Source organism: Protopterus annectens, chromosome 14.part0 (assembly GCF_019279795.1).
Source record: "Protopterus annectens isolate FY-2018-M chromosome 14.part0, PAN1.0, whole genome shotgun sequence".
In the NCBI taxonomy this organism is placed as follows: domain Eukaryota; kingdom Metazoa; phylum Chordata; order Ceratodontiformes; family Protopteridae; genus Protopterus; species Protopterus annectens.
This window is the reverse complement of record NC_056748.1, coordinates 82,492,786-82,506,351: the sequence shown is the minus strand read 5'-3', so window position 1 is coordinate 82,506,351 and position 13,566 is coordinate 82,492,786. Positions and strand designations below refer to the sequence as shown.

At 41.6% G+C, this 13,566-nt stretch overlaps 1 protein-coding gene across 32 annotated transcripts in view; it reads right to left on the bottom strand.

Annotated features, from left to right (window-relative positions):
* KCNMA1 (potassium calcium-activated channel subfamily M alpha 1) overlaps positions 1 to 13,566 on the bottom strand; it is a 4,085,072-nt gene that overhangs the window by 637,555 nt on the left and 3,433,951 nt on the right. The gene's annotated exons all lie outside the window — the stretch shown is intronic.

The window sequence follows — 13,566 nt, the reverse complement described above, 5'->3', positions numbered from 1 at the left end:
GGCCATCCTTAATTGATAAAGTGGTTGAGTCTTTGTAAAACTGGATCTGTGGCTGTGTGATCTCTCAGCTCATCAAGACATGTGGAAGAAAAATTTCTCACTTCCATGACTTCAAAATCAAGGTTCTCATTCTCATGCTGTTCTGCGGTGTTTCTAGGTGATCTGGATAATGTATCAGCAAGATAAAGAAGTTTGCCTTTCTTATAGACAAGATTGAAATGAAACGTTTATAATCTCAGCATCATACATTGCAGTCTGGCTGGAGCTGACTGCATAGGCTTTCTCAAAATAATGACTAATGGTTGGTGGTATGTTTCGATATGGATAGGTCTACCATAAACATAATCATGGAACTTCGAACATGCAAACACAATTGCCAAAAGCTCTTTCTCGATCTGGGCATACTGCATCTCAGTTTGGGTAAGAGTTCTCGATGCAAAGGCAACAGGTTGATCCTCTTGTAGAATGACTGCACCAAGACCAAATTTAGAAGCATCACAAGAAAGTGTGATTGGTTTTTGAACATCATAGTATCTGAGAGTAGGTGGACTAACAATTCTCTCTGTTTCAGGACTTCAAATGCTCTTTGATGTTGCTCTAACCAAGACCAGGATACATCTTTATGTGTCAGCTCTCTGAGTGGTGCTGAAAGTTGGTTCAAGTCTGGAATGAACTTGCCTAGGTAATTGATCATGCCAAGAAAACTGAAGGGCTTGAACATTGTCTGGTGATGGCATCTTGAGAATGGCTGTTTGTTTTGAAAGGTCTGGTTGTAAGCCTGAACACATAAATGAATGACCAACATAAGTAACTTTTTGTAGCTTCAATGTGCATTTGTGTGGATTGAGCATAAGATTCACCTGACATCCCCTATCTAGACCTTTTCTGAGGTTACTGTCATGTTCAGCTTCATCACGACCTCTTACCAGTTTGTTGTGTACTATAATAGCACAAGGATACCCAAAAAAAATTTGCTCCATTGCTCGCTGAAAGACTTCACTTGTAGACTTTATCCCAAAAGGTATTCCCAAAAATCTGTACCTTCTAAACGGAGTACTGAAAGTAGTGAGGAATGATGATTTCTTATCAAGCTGAATTTGCTGAAATTAACTCTTTGTATCTAACACAGGAAAAATAGTGGCATTCGGCATCAAGGCTGTGTCTTCTTCGACTGCGTGCATTGGACAATGAGGCATTTTTAGTGCTTTGTTCAAATCGCGTGAGTCAATACATATTCTGATGTCATCTGAGCTTTTATTAAGAGCTACCACCATGGAAGATACCCATGCAGTTGGAGTTTCAACTGGGCAAATCACACCTTGTTACACCATTTTATCTAACTTGGTTTTGACTCTGTCCTGTAAGGCTATAGGAACTTTACATGCTGGCCAGATCACTGGACTGACCTCTGGGTCTAACGTCATGGAATACACAACTGGAAGCTTGCCTAGTTTGTCTTTGAAAAGATCAGCAAAGGTAGAAAAAATGTGCTAGGTGAAATTAAAGTAGCTGCCTTTTAAGCTAACATGGTGGACTTCCTTATTAAATGAAAGCAGTCCCATTTTCATATGGTCTCTAAACCCTAATAATGACTGGACATTCCTCTTGACCACATAAAATAACAAGTCGTAGGTTCTTCCAGCAGAGTAACATGAAAGCACTACTGAGCCTTCGGTTTGAATTTCTTCACCTCCATACGCAACAAGCTTCACACATCTTGCCAAATCAAACTTTTCACCTTTACATACTCTGGCAAATGTTTATGCAGACATAACATTGCACTTGGAACCTGTATGAATTTTGAGCTCTATAGGTTTGCCATTTATCCGGACAGTACAAAATACTTCATTCTTTGCCCTTAAATCTACTGCACTGACTGTTTCATGAAGCACTAACACACCATCAACATAAAGAGTAGGCTTGCCAATGTCCAGCTGATAGGTTCATAGGTTTTTAGATTAGTACTAGACTAACTACCCTTGTAGGCAATTTCAAGCCTAGCCAATTAGGCCCCATGTGAGAATCAAACCCTGCACCTTGTGTTTGTAAGGTAAACACCTTAACCATTATGCCATCCTCCCACCTAACTCATTTCTTAAAATGTTCCCTTTTAATAAAATAATGTGGGCCTTTTGATTTACAAAACCTTTTGAAATTATTCCATTTATTGCATTAGTGGCATTGTTGACAAAAAACTAAACATTTTTTCCTTTTAGATTCATGACTTCCACCACAATTATGACAGTTGGCAACCAAACTGGGGTGGGTCCCATGCTTTAAGTTTGTTGACTTACTCTTATGCTTCACTGAGATTGTGTGATTTCCAGAGTTTGTCTTAGAACTTACTAGAAAGTTCTGGGGTTTACCAGTGAGGGCTGTAGGGGGTTACAGCTGCTTCCATGTGCTTGGGCCTGTTTCTTTTAACTACGTGCTGCATACTATCAACATGAGCTTTATCACTGTGCCTGCTGGAGCTATTCTCATGTGTAAGCATACTTGTGTGCTTCTCTGTAAGCTCGTATCTGACAAATCTCAATGGCCTTAATCAAAGTTAAATCACTGTCACAAAACAAAATCTTTCTCACAGCATTATCTTTAATCCCACACACAAGTCTGTCCTTTATCATCTCATCCCTAAAATCACCAAATCTGCACATTTTAGCTTTGTTTCTTGGGTCAGTTATATATGTTGCAAAAGTTTCACCAGGCTTTTGATCCCTTGTATAAAATAAGTGCCTTTCCATTGTAACATTTGTCTGGGGTTACATATTTCTCTAAGTTTATGTTTTACAGGCAACAGGCAAGCAAAAACTGAGGGTAATGTTACTCAATGCTAGAAGTCTAAATCTCAAAATGCACTCACTCGAGGCACTCCGTAAAATGGAGAACATCGATATCTGTGCAGTGACTGAGACCTGGTTAAAGGCTCCAGAGAGCACCCCTGCACTACCAGGCTATAACTCATACCACACTTTTCGGCCATGTAACCTAGACTGAAACACCAAAGGCGGAGGTGTGTCCATATTTATTACGGATATCCACACCTCCAGCCTAGTTGCTCAGTATAATGCATCTGAGGTTATCCAAGTGCAACTAACTCTGAGCAAAACTGCAATCCAAATTGTAGCTTGCTACAGATCCCCCACCATGCCCCAGGATTCCCACTCCTCTTTTCTTGATGTACTGGAAAATATCAGAGTTCAACCAAACACCATAATAATGGGCAACTTCAACTACCCTACCATTAACTGGGAAAACTACTCATGTACCAACTCCTTAGCTCAGCGTTTTCTGGAATTCATAAACTCCAATGCCCTGGATCAACTTATCCACACCCCCACCAGGGGCAACAATATCCTTGACCTAGTCATTACCAACATGAGTGACCGATGTTCCACACCTGAAGTCAACTCCTCGTTGGTCCGATCCAACCATAAACTAATCACCCTTGATATCCACATCCCGCCCCCACCCCCCATTAAGGGAACCACGGTAAAAATGTTCTCCAAAACCAACTTCATTCTTCTTAAGACAGAAGTTTGAACTTCATGACACCCATGTAGATGGACAATACAGTTACAACTGCTGAAGCCTACACAAATGCACTCTATAAGCACTTACATAAGTGTATGGCTCATGGTATCTCAAACAGAACCAAGATGCTATCCTCCAAAAAAAGGGAGCCAATCTGGTGGTCCCCTGCCATAAACAAACTGTACAACAGAAGGAAGAAACTGTTGCAAAAGAAAGTAAAATCCCATGAGTGGAGGAGCTCCCTGGTCAGCGTCAGTAAGAAGCTGAGATCCCTTATAAGATCCTCCATAGCTAGCTACAAAAAATAAATCACCACTAATTCTAAGGACAACCACAAAGCATTCTATAGCTATGTCAAGAATCTCGATGGCAACACCCAGATCTGCTCTGAATTACTGCACAACAGCATGAAAATTACAGAACCAACTGATATTGCCAACATCCTAGCAGATAGGTTCAGTGCTAACTTTACCCCCCTCACCCCCTAAAGGGCCCATATCTATACAGGAAGAATGCAGAGTCCCTGTAATCACAACTACGCAGGTAAAAGCTGCACTCTCTAAAACCAAAAACACAGCATCCATGGGACCGGACAACATCCCAGACTGCGTTTTACATGAACTTCAGAACAAACTGGCTCCCCACTTAAGCACCATGTTCAATAATAGCCTCGCATCAGGCTTTGTGCCCACTGAATGGCACACAGCAACAGTTATACCACTACACAAAGGGTGAGCCACCACTGATCCCAGGAACTATCGCCTTATTAGCCTGACTAACCTGGTCTGCAAGGCCATGGAATGTATCATCATGGAACTCATAAACAAAGACATTGGTAACCTCCAAACTCTGGATCCCAACCAGTTCGGGTTTGTGAAAGGCAGATCATGCTGCCTGAACCTGATCGACTTCTTTGAGGCAGTCACCAAAGCCGTAGATGAGAGTAAGGTGGTTCACACAGCTTATCTTGACCTCACCAAGGCTTTCAACACCATTCCCCATTCTGGAATTATAGCTAAACTCACTATACTAGGTATAAATCCCTACGTCATAAGATGGGTTGCCAACTGGCTCACTGACAGAACCCACATTGTAAAAGTTGCAGACTCCAACTCTGACCTCAAACCAGTGACAAGTGGAGTACCCACAGGAGTCAGTCCTGGGACCTCTCCTGTTTGGTATCTACTTCTCTGAAGTACAGGCTAACACAGGAGGCTTCTGGCTAACGAAGTTCGCAGATGACTGCAAACTAGCAGCCATGGTCAAATCCCCAAATGATGTGGACATCCTACAGAAGGGCCTCGTTGAGACAGATGCCTGGTGTCAGAGCCATGGCCTCAAGCTCAATGCCAAAAAGTGCAGTGTCATCCCCTTGGGTAAAAACTCTGTACCCATGAACTACACATAGGCAGCAATCTACTTAACACTGAATGTGTGATAAGAGACCTTGGGACCCAGGTGGACAGTAGTCTCTCCTTTTATAGTCACATCGCCACAGTAGTCAGGAAGTCCTTCTACATGGCACACCTCATCAAAAAAGGGTTCTCATCCAGGAAAAAAGAGGTCATTACTCCCCTCTACTCGACACTCATTAGACCTATTATAGAGTACAACGCCCCTTTTGGAATGTACCTCACAAGACATCTGCAGCAGCTGGAAAGGCCACAGAAGTACCTCACAAAGAGGATTACTGGCCTCAAACAAATGCCCTACACTGACCATCTAAAAAAACTCCAGCTTTACTCCATAGCACATTGCCTACTCCGAGGTGATCTCTGCCTAACATATAAAGCTATGTCAAACCCAGAGCTGTTGGACATGCTAGACCTAAAGAAATCCCAATCCCTCTGAGCTACATGCTCTAGGGACCTAAACCTTGTCACCACAATAAACAGGACATGCTGGAAGGATAGATTCCTGTCCCAGGGACTTCCCATATTCTGGAACAGGCTACCCATTTATGTCAAGCAAAGTTCTTCATTAGCACACTTCAAGAAAAATGTTAATGAGTGGATGGGAAATAGGAAATACACCCCGGGGATCACTTCTGTATCTCTGCTCGACAGTGGCACAGGAAAATAACTTTCTTGGGTGGCGTAAGCCAGAAAACTTGTTGGCTAGGCTTACGTAGGCCCTTGGGATGATTGTTGGCTAGGCTTACGTAGGCCTTTGGGCCGATAGCCTAGTACCTACCTATGAACCTATGAACCCAGTAATTTAAGCACTCAGGGTCCTCCCTTGACTCAGCTGGTACAGTAACATGATGGTTTCCCCCTCTCCTATATAGATAGCAGGTGTATACACAAATGAATGTTCCCTTTCTATGGCTTCTGACTCAGCTAAATTAAGCAGAATAAATGCCTTTGTTGGGTCATCTTTATCAGAAAATGCAGCCTGTATAAAAATGTTATACTCTTGCTCAAACACTCTCCAGTTCTCAGCAATATTACTGTCAAACACAAGTGCACTGGGCTTTCGAAATCCATCTAACATGCCCACAAAGTATACACAAACACAGTGAAAATATGGCCCTTGTAATTATATATAAACAAACAGTTCTGTGAGCTTGTAACAACATTCAAATACACAATAAACTCTTCGAAATACTGTATTTTGCAAAATATGCTCTGTAATGGCTGTACTCTGCAAAGTAACCTTACTGTAACACTGCACAAACTTGCGAACACGTTAAACACTTGTGATAACTCGGATATCTTTGTTTAATATGAAAATACAGATTTTCAAAGCATATATTGAAAAATGTGGTCATTTCCCCTTATTTTATTTATTTTATGCAATTCAGACTTTATTTCAAACATTTTCGTAGTAATTCAAATATTTTTATCAATATCGTACATATCTGTTTATGTGAATATCGTTTAGAGCGTTCTGTATGCTCTGTTTCATATTATATGAAAAGAAATGGTGCTGAGCAAGTTTTAATATCAGAAATTTGTTTCTGACCTATTTTGCGAAGTCTGTACATTTTAGGGATGATCTGCTTGTGGATATTCCTCAAGCTCTAAGCAAGTGTCTCTTGTCGTTTTAGCCATGCCGGTTCTGACTCTGTGTCCTTTAGGTATACCTGTTCTGGCACCACATCCTTTTAGACATGCCACTTCTGATAGCATGTCGCTCGTTCATCTCTAACACATATAACCAGAAGGCTTGGGGTTTCATTTAGATGCTTTAATACATAGAAACACATCAGGATGGATAGCAGCATCATTAAATACGAACAAACTAGTTAACAGACTTTACATACATAGATGCTTACATCTCAACAGCTGGCAATCAGACTTGCATGTGCTCAGTATATATACCCTTGTGCAAGCCCTTGGATAGCTTCTTAAAGGTATATACACACATATTGATCTACAAGGACTATAGTCAGATAGAAAAGATAGGGCTCAAACCTGGAACTATAGGTTCCAAACAGTGCCCAATAGGTAATTCCAGAATAAAAATGGATGAGGGAATGGATGGGAGGGAAGCTGAGGAAGAATGAAAATGGACAACACAGATGCCTAGATATGGTGAGTACATAACTTATAAATCTGATGTTGTCCTTTTCATTCTGCCTCACATATAGGACAGAGTCCCCAGCTACATTGACCTTGGGCAGCACTCATGGAGGGATATTCCAGAGTACTGCCGAACCAAAGGAGGCTCTATTTCTAGATATGATGCCCGATTTATAATGTGAAACAAACGTATGTAGCTGCTGTACAAATGTCATCACTAGATATTCTTGACCAAAAGGCAGATGAAGTAGCCATGGATCTGGTTGACTGAGCTTGGGGAAGTTTTGGTAATGTTAGACACTTCTGAGACTAAATCCATGACATACATTCTGTAATCCATTTAGCTAGAGTAACTTTACAAACTGGATGATTTAGGTGATTCGGAGAGAAAGATACAAAAAGCTGGTCTAACTTTCTAAACTGTTTTGTCCTGTGAAGGTAAAATGTAGTTGTCTCTGCACATCAAGGAGGTGCAGCATGTATTCTCCTTTACTGGCAAAATTTGGAAAGAAAACTGGCAAGTGAATGGACTGGTTGGTGTTATTTTTAGAACCTACCTTAGGTAAAAAAGAAGGGTTATTCCTCAGAGAAACCCTATCTTTATGAAAAACAATAAGGAGTTTTTGCTGAAGGAGCCTGGAGTTCAGAAATTCTTTTTGCCAAAGTTATAGCTACCAAGGAAACCATCTTCTATGACAGAAATTTTAGGTCAAATTTGTCTGATGGTTCAAAGGGTTTTTGTGCCAAACTTTAAGTACTGCAGTAAAATCCCAAGGTGGTGAGGGATCCTTTATTGGAGGCCTTAGAAGAAAAATGCCTTTCATAAAAGCTTTATACAATCTAGAGGAAGCTAAGGAAAATTATTTATTGCCTGTGTGGAAATCTGAAATTGCTGCCAATTGAATTTTAATGGAAGAGAAACTAGCACCATCTTTGGAAAGAGTTGTCAAAAAATGAAAAATAGCCAAAGGTGGTGCAGAAAAATGGTCAATGTCCTTATCTGATGCACAAACAGAGAATCTTTTCCACTTTCATTTATAAACGTTTTTGGGAGAATCCTTTTGAGAAGCCAAAAGAATGTCATGAACTGAGCCTAGACTGTCTAAATATTACTGGAAGTGGAGAAACCATGCGGTTAACTTGAGGGTCTGAATGTTAGGGTGTTGAATAACTGACTGGTGAGAGAGGAGATCCTGAGTAGGCTCTAGTATCCATGGAGGATAACGTAGATTAGACTGTAGAAAGGGGAACCATACTTGCCAAGGCCAGAAGGAAGCAATGAGGATTACTGAGCTCTTCAGCCTGCTTGCTTTCTGCAAAAATCTTGGAAATCAGGGGAAGTGGAGGATAAGCATAAAGGAGACCCAAGAGCCAAGCATGAAGAAGAGCATCTCTCAGTGACTCCCCCTGAGGGAGGATCAGAGCAAAGTATTTTCTACACTTGTTGTTGAGAGGGAAGGCAAACAGTTCACAGCAAGGTTGGCCCCAATGTCTGAAGATCATATTCGCTACCAACTGATTGAGAGACCACTTGTGCTGCTGAACTTGTCCGCAAGCACGTTGGTGTTCCCTGGGATGTGCTACACAATTAGAAAGTGGTCTGATGTGATCACCCATTCCCAAATCTTCAATGCCTCTCTGCAAAGTGGGTAAGATCAGGTTCCTCCTTGCTTGTTGATCTACCAGACTACAGACATATTGTCGGTCTGAATTGCAATAGCCCCCAAGGGAAGAGCATCTTGAAATGCCTGCAATGCTAAAAGGACTGCTTTCATTTCTAGGACACTGATATGCAACCTGGTCTCTTGGGGGGGGGGGGCACATGCCTTGGACAGTTCTTTCTAAGAAATGCCCCCCCAGTTGAGAAGCATCTGTGTTCACTGTGGCTACTGGGTTCATAGAACAAAGGGTCTGCCCAGAAAAAGATTGTCTGATTGTATCCACCAGCAAATTTGTTGCTTGCAAATTAGGGTGTGTTTGATTTGAAAAGACAGGAGTTGATATAGAACAGACCACTGTACAGCTAGAGTTCATTGGAGAATCTGCATAAAGAAGCGTGTAAGAGGAAGTAATATTATGGCACCTGACATTGACCCAAGTGCTTGAAGCACTAATCTTGCTGGGGGAGATGAATGGGAAAGGATATACTGAACTTGATTTCTGATGGCAGTAATGTGGTGGAGAGGCAAAGATGATCTCTGTGTAGTTGTGTTTAAAACTGTCCCAATGAATTCCAGGATCTGAACTGGTGCAAGTTTTGATTTGGGAAGATTTACTGTAATGCCCAAAGTGTCACAAGGAGCAAATAGTCCCTGGCTTGTTGAAGTTGATACTTAGATCCAGTCTAAGGAGCCAGTCATCTAGATATGGAATCACGTGGAACCCTTTCAGTCTTAAGTGAGCTGCAACTACTACCATGCATTCGGTAAACACACTGGGGGCTGTAGTGATTCCAAAGGGCAAATCTCTGAATTGGTAATGACTGGATCCCAAACAAAAGTGGAGGTGTCTTCTGGATCATCTATTTTGATATGATAATACACATCCTGAAGATCTACAAAGCGCGTCCAATCATCTTTGGGCAGAATGGACTGAATCATGACCAATTGGAACTTCACTTTATTTACATACAGGTTCAATTTGCTTAGATCCGAATGGGTCTGAGGTCCCCTGTTTTCTTTGGCACTAAAAAGAAGTGAAAATATGTACCGAATCCTATCTGGTCTGGAGGGACCTTTTGGGTGACTCTTTTGTTTAGTAGCTTTTGGGTGTCTTGTGTTGCTGCTTTCCTCTGACTGGGTGGAACATCAGGTAGTTTCTTCCTTTGACAGTGAGGAAGAAGAGAAAATGGTATGCAATAACCTCCAGATATTATTAACACCCATGAATCTTTTGTGATGTTTATCCAGGTATCCAGGTACCAAGAAAACTGACCCCCAACTGCCTCCAGTGTAGGACAGTCAGGCAGCACTTCAGGAGCACTGATAATGGCTGTCTGAAAAATAAACTCTAAAGCCCTGGTTTTGTGGGCCTCCTCTGCCTCAAGGGTGATATCTACCATTAAAATTTCCCTCTATGCCTATGGAGAAAATTTTCCCCATGCAAATTCTGGAAGGGTCCCTGAGATTTATGGAATGACATTTTCTTACCACCTCTGGTTTTTGGAGAAGGTCCACTGAGGTGTAGAAAACTTGATCCCTATAGCAGACAGCGGTTTTCCATCTTTTTCACTGTGGGTAAGCATAAACTTTACTGATGGCCTAAACAAAGAAGTGCCATTGAAGGTGCATTAATAAAGGACATCTTAAAAAGCTCCACAAAGTCGCATAGTTGCATCTAGACATGTCTCCTTATGGTGATTCCTGAACGGACTAATTGTGAGGTACCTTCAGCTGTGTGTGAGAGATTAACCTCATCAAAGCATTCAAAATAGACAAATGAGTGGCCATTTGAGAGGATGTTCTCTTGAAATCCTCAGCAGACATGGACTCTGAGAGAGTATTTAAAAGTTCCTTAGTCAAATCTCTCTGAATTCTAGTAAAATGCACCACATGGTTCAGTGACCTCAGGGCAAAGATAGCTGAGGTGAATACTTGCTTTCCAAATCTGTCCAATGCTCTGGACTCCCTGCTAGGCGGATGGACAGCAGAGCTCTGTTCTACTAGCTCTTTCTTAGTGGCTGCCACTGCCATCACCATAGCACACTGATTCTTCAGGAGAAGGGGTTTCGGATGACCAACCACCTTTCTGCTTTAGGATCTCTAGAATATCTCCAAAGGAGATGTCATCCAGTCATGATCTGGGGGATCCCTCTCCTTCACCAAAATCAGTGTCTTCCACGACAAACTCCAAAGGGGAGTCTATGTGTCTTCTTTTACACATCCTCTTCTGGGGTACTTTTTCTGTGGGGTGTTCTGGACAGGTGTCAGAAGAAAGGGACGGTTCCTCAGCTGGAACTGTCTGGAAGCCCATTGGAACTGGCTGTCCCTGTGGAATAGGCCTGAGCAACTCAGAGCTTGGAAACGATGGGAGTAAAGGGGTAGGATCCAAAATATGAGAAAACAGTTCTCTGTGGAGAGAAAAAGCCCTTTCCACCACCTTGAAGACTGAGGGATCAGGAGAAGCCCTGATCTGCTCTCTTGGAGTCAAAGCTTCTGAGGAAAGTAGATCACGGCCACCCCCAGATCCAAGCCTCAAGGGAAGAATCAGATCTGAACTGTCTAGGGCTGAAGTTCCAAGGGGAAGGGATGGATTCAACAACACTGGAAGTGACCCAACCCCCCCCCTGGACCCTACATCAACACTTCGGCTCTGAGACCTGTTCTGATCCAAGGGTATCACAGCAGAACCTGTCAGGGAAACAGTTGGAGTGGAGGAGGAAATTTTCCTCGGATCAGATGCCAAACCACTCAGGATTTTGGATTGCCAAAGGAGATAGAATGGACTTTTATTGTATACTCACAGATCCAGTAGGAGGGTGAAACAGGCTTTACCAGGTATTCAAGAGCATGGCTCTTACGAGATGTATGTAGCTTCAGATCTGAAGACTTAGGATTCAGTGTGGATGTCAGTGGTGAAGTAGAGATAACTATCAAAGCTGAAACCTTCAGATTCGGCGATGGTTTCAGGTTCGAGGGTAAGATAAGAGACTTTGGATCTGAAGATGTCAGATCCATAACTTTTCTCATGTTTTCCCTAGGCTCCAATGAAGACTCAGGGGACTACAGTGGAGACCTCTTCTTGTGCTCCAAATAAACTACTTTGCTGGATTTTGAAGGGGTTTGAGCCCTGGAAGATAAAGTAGCAGGAAGTAAACCTTTCAATATGAGTTTGCTACGCCTACCAGCCAAAGCTAGGATTAAAAGTAGAGCAGAGTGTACAGGCCATATCTAAATGGTCAGGACCAAGGCAATAAACATACTCCTTGTGGGCATCTGAGTTTGGTATCTTATGCCCACATGAAGTGCATTTTTTAAAACCTGTAGGTTTGTCAGACATGACAGTCAAGAAAAACTAACAGTTAAGCTAAGAAATATACAACAATAAAAGTTTTTTTTTTCTTGTTAGCAGACAAGAATAAACAAAAAGGACAAAGTTACCAACTATGGTAATAAGAAGAAATACCTTTTTAAAGTTAGGTAAGGAAAGTATTGGCAATGGTACAACAGACTACTAAAAAACAATTAGTAGAAAAAAGAGATTAGTAGAAAAGATATTCATAATGCCAGTGACAGTTAAGAGGGAGGAAATAAGAAAAAGTTTAAGGTTTATAGAAGTTTTAGGAGATAATATAATAGGAAAAAAAACTTTCTCACAAATGCTTGAGAGCGTAACCTGCGTCTAACCACAATAGCGGTGAATGAGATCTGAGGCAATGGGGATAAAATGGGGCATTATAGGTAGAGGGAGGAGCTTGAGAGTTGGACCCGAAGTCTACAGTATGCAGCCGAATCAGATCCGAGAATAGGATCCATAACGCATATTTGAAGAAGAATTAAAAGGAAGACAACAGATGTGTCCTGTTTTCTTTTTGGCACAAACAGAAAATCTTTTCCATTTAGAAACAATATTTTTTTTCAACACGTTTTCTAGCCTTGTGTAATACCTGTAGTACATCCACTGAAAAAAAGGGATCTCAATGATATCAGAATCCAAGCACCCAACGAGTCATTATCAATGTTTTCAAATCTGCATGAATTTGAGAGCCACAAATTCCTCTATGGTTTTATGGTTTCCTTCTTTTCTTCTAATTCTCAAAGTCCTGCTTAAAATCACCACAATCTTGTGTTTTTTTTTCCTTTTCAATTTTAAGCAGGATTTTAGGAATTAGAAGAAAAGAAGGAAAACCATAAAGCCATAGAGGAATTTCCCTTACCATGAGAATAACATGTCATCCATTTTCTGAGCCTGTGAGCATGGGGCACTAAAACAAAACAGTTTGAGCTGTTATTTCAGAGATGAAGCAAACAGATCCATTTAGGGAGTTCCCACTGATGGACTAGCTGAAAAAGGGACTCTCTGTTTAACATCCATTCATGAGTACCTGTCTTGCATCTGCTCAGGTAATCCACCACAGTGTTCACCTCTGTGGGTATGTACACTATCTGAAGAAAGAGATTGCATTGAATCGCTCTCCCCCAAGCTGTCATGGCAAGCCTGCAGAGATGATAACATTCTGACCCTCCCTGTTTGTTGATGCAGCACATTAAAGTGGTATTGTCTGTAAGGATTTGGAGGGTTCCTGGAGACCACAGGTGATACAGAGACTGAAAGTCAGAATCAGGGCTTTCATTCCTTTGATATTTACGTGAGATTTTTGATCCTATCCTGACCAAATGCCTTGGACCTTTATGTTTATAGAGCATGCTTCTCATGTGAGATCTGAAGCATCTGTGAAAACTTCCCTGCTTCAAGAGGGAACCAGAAAAGGCACTCTTGGATTGAGTGATATCTCGTTGATCCACCAAAGAATGTCCTTCTTTATGAAGGGCAAGAGATGAGTTGGAAA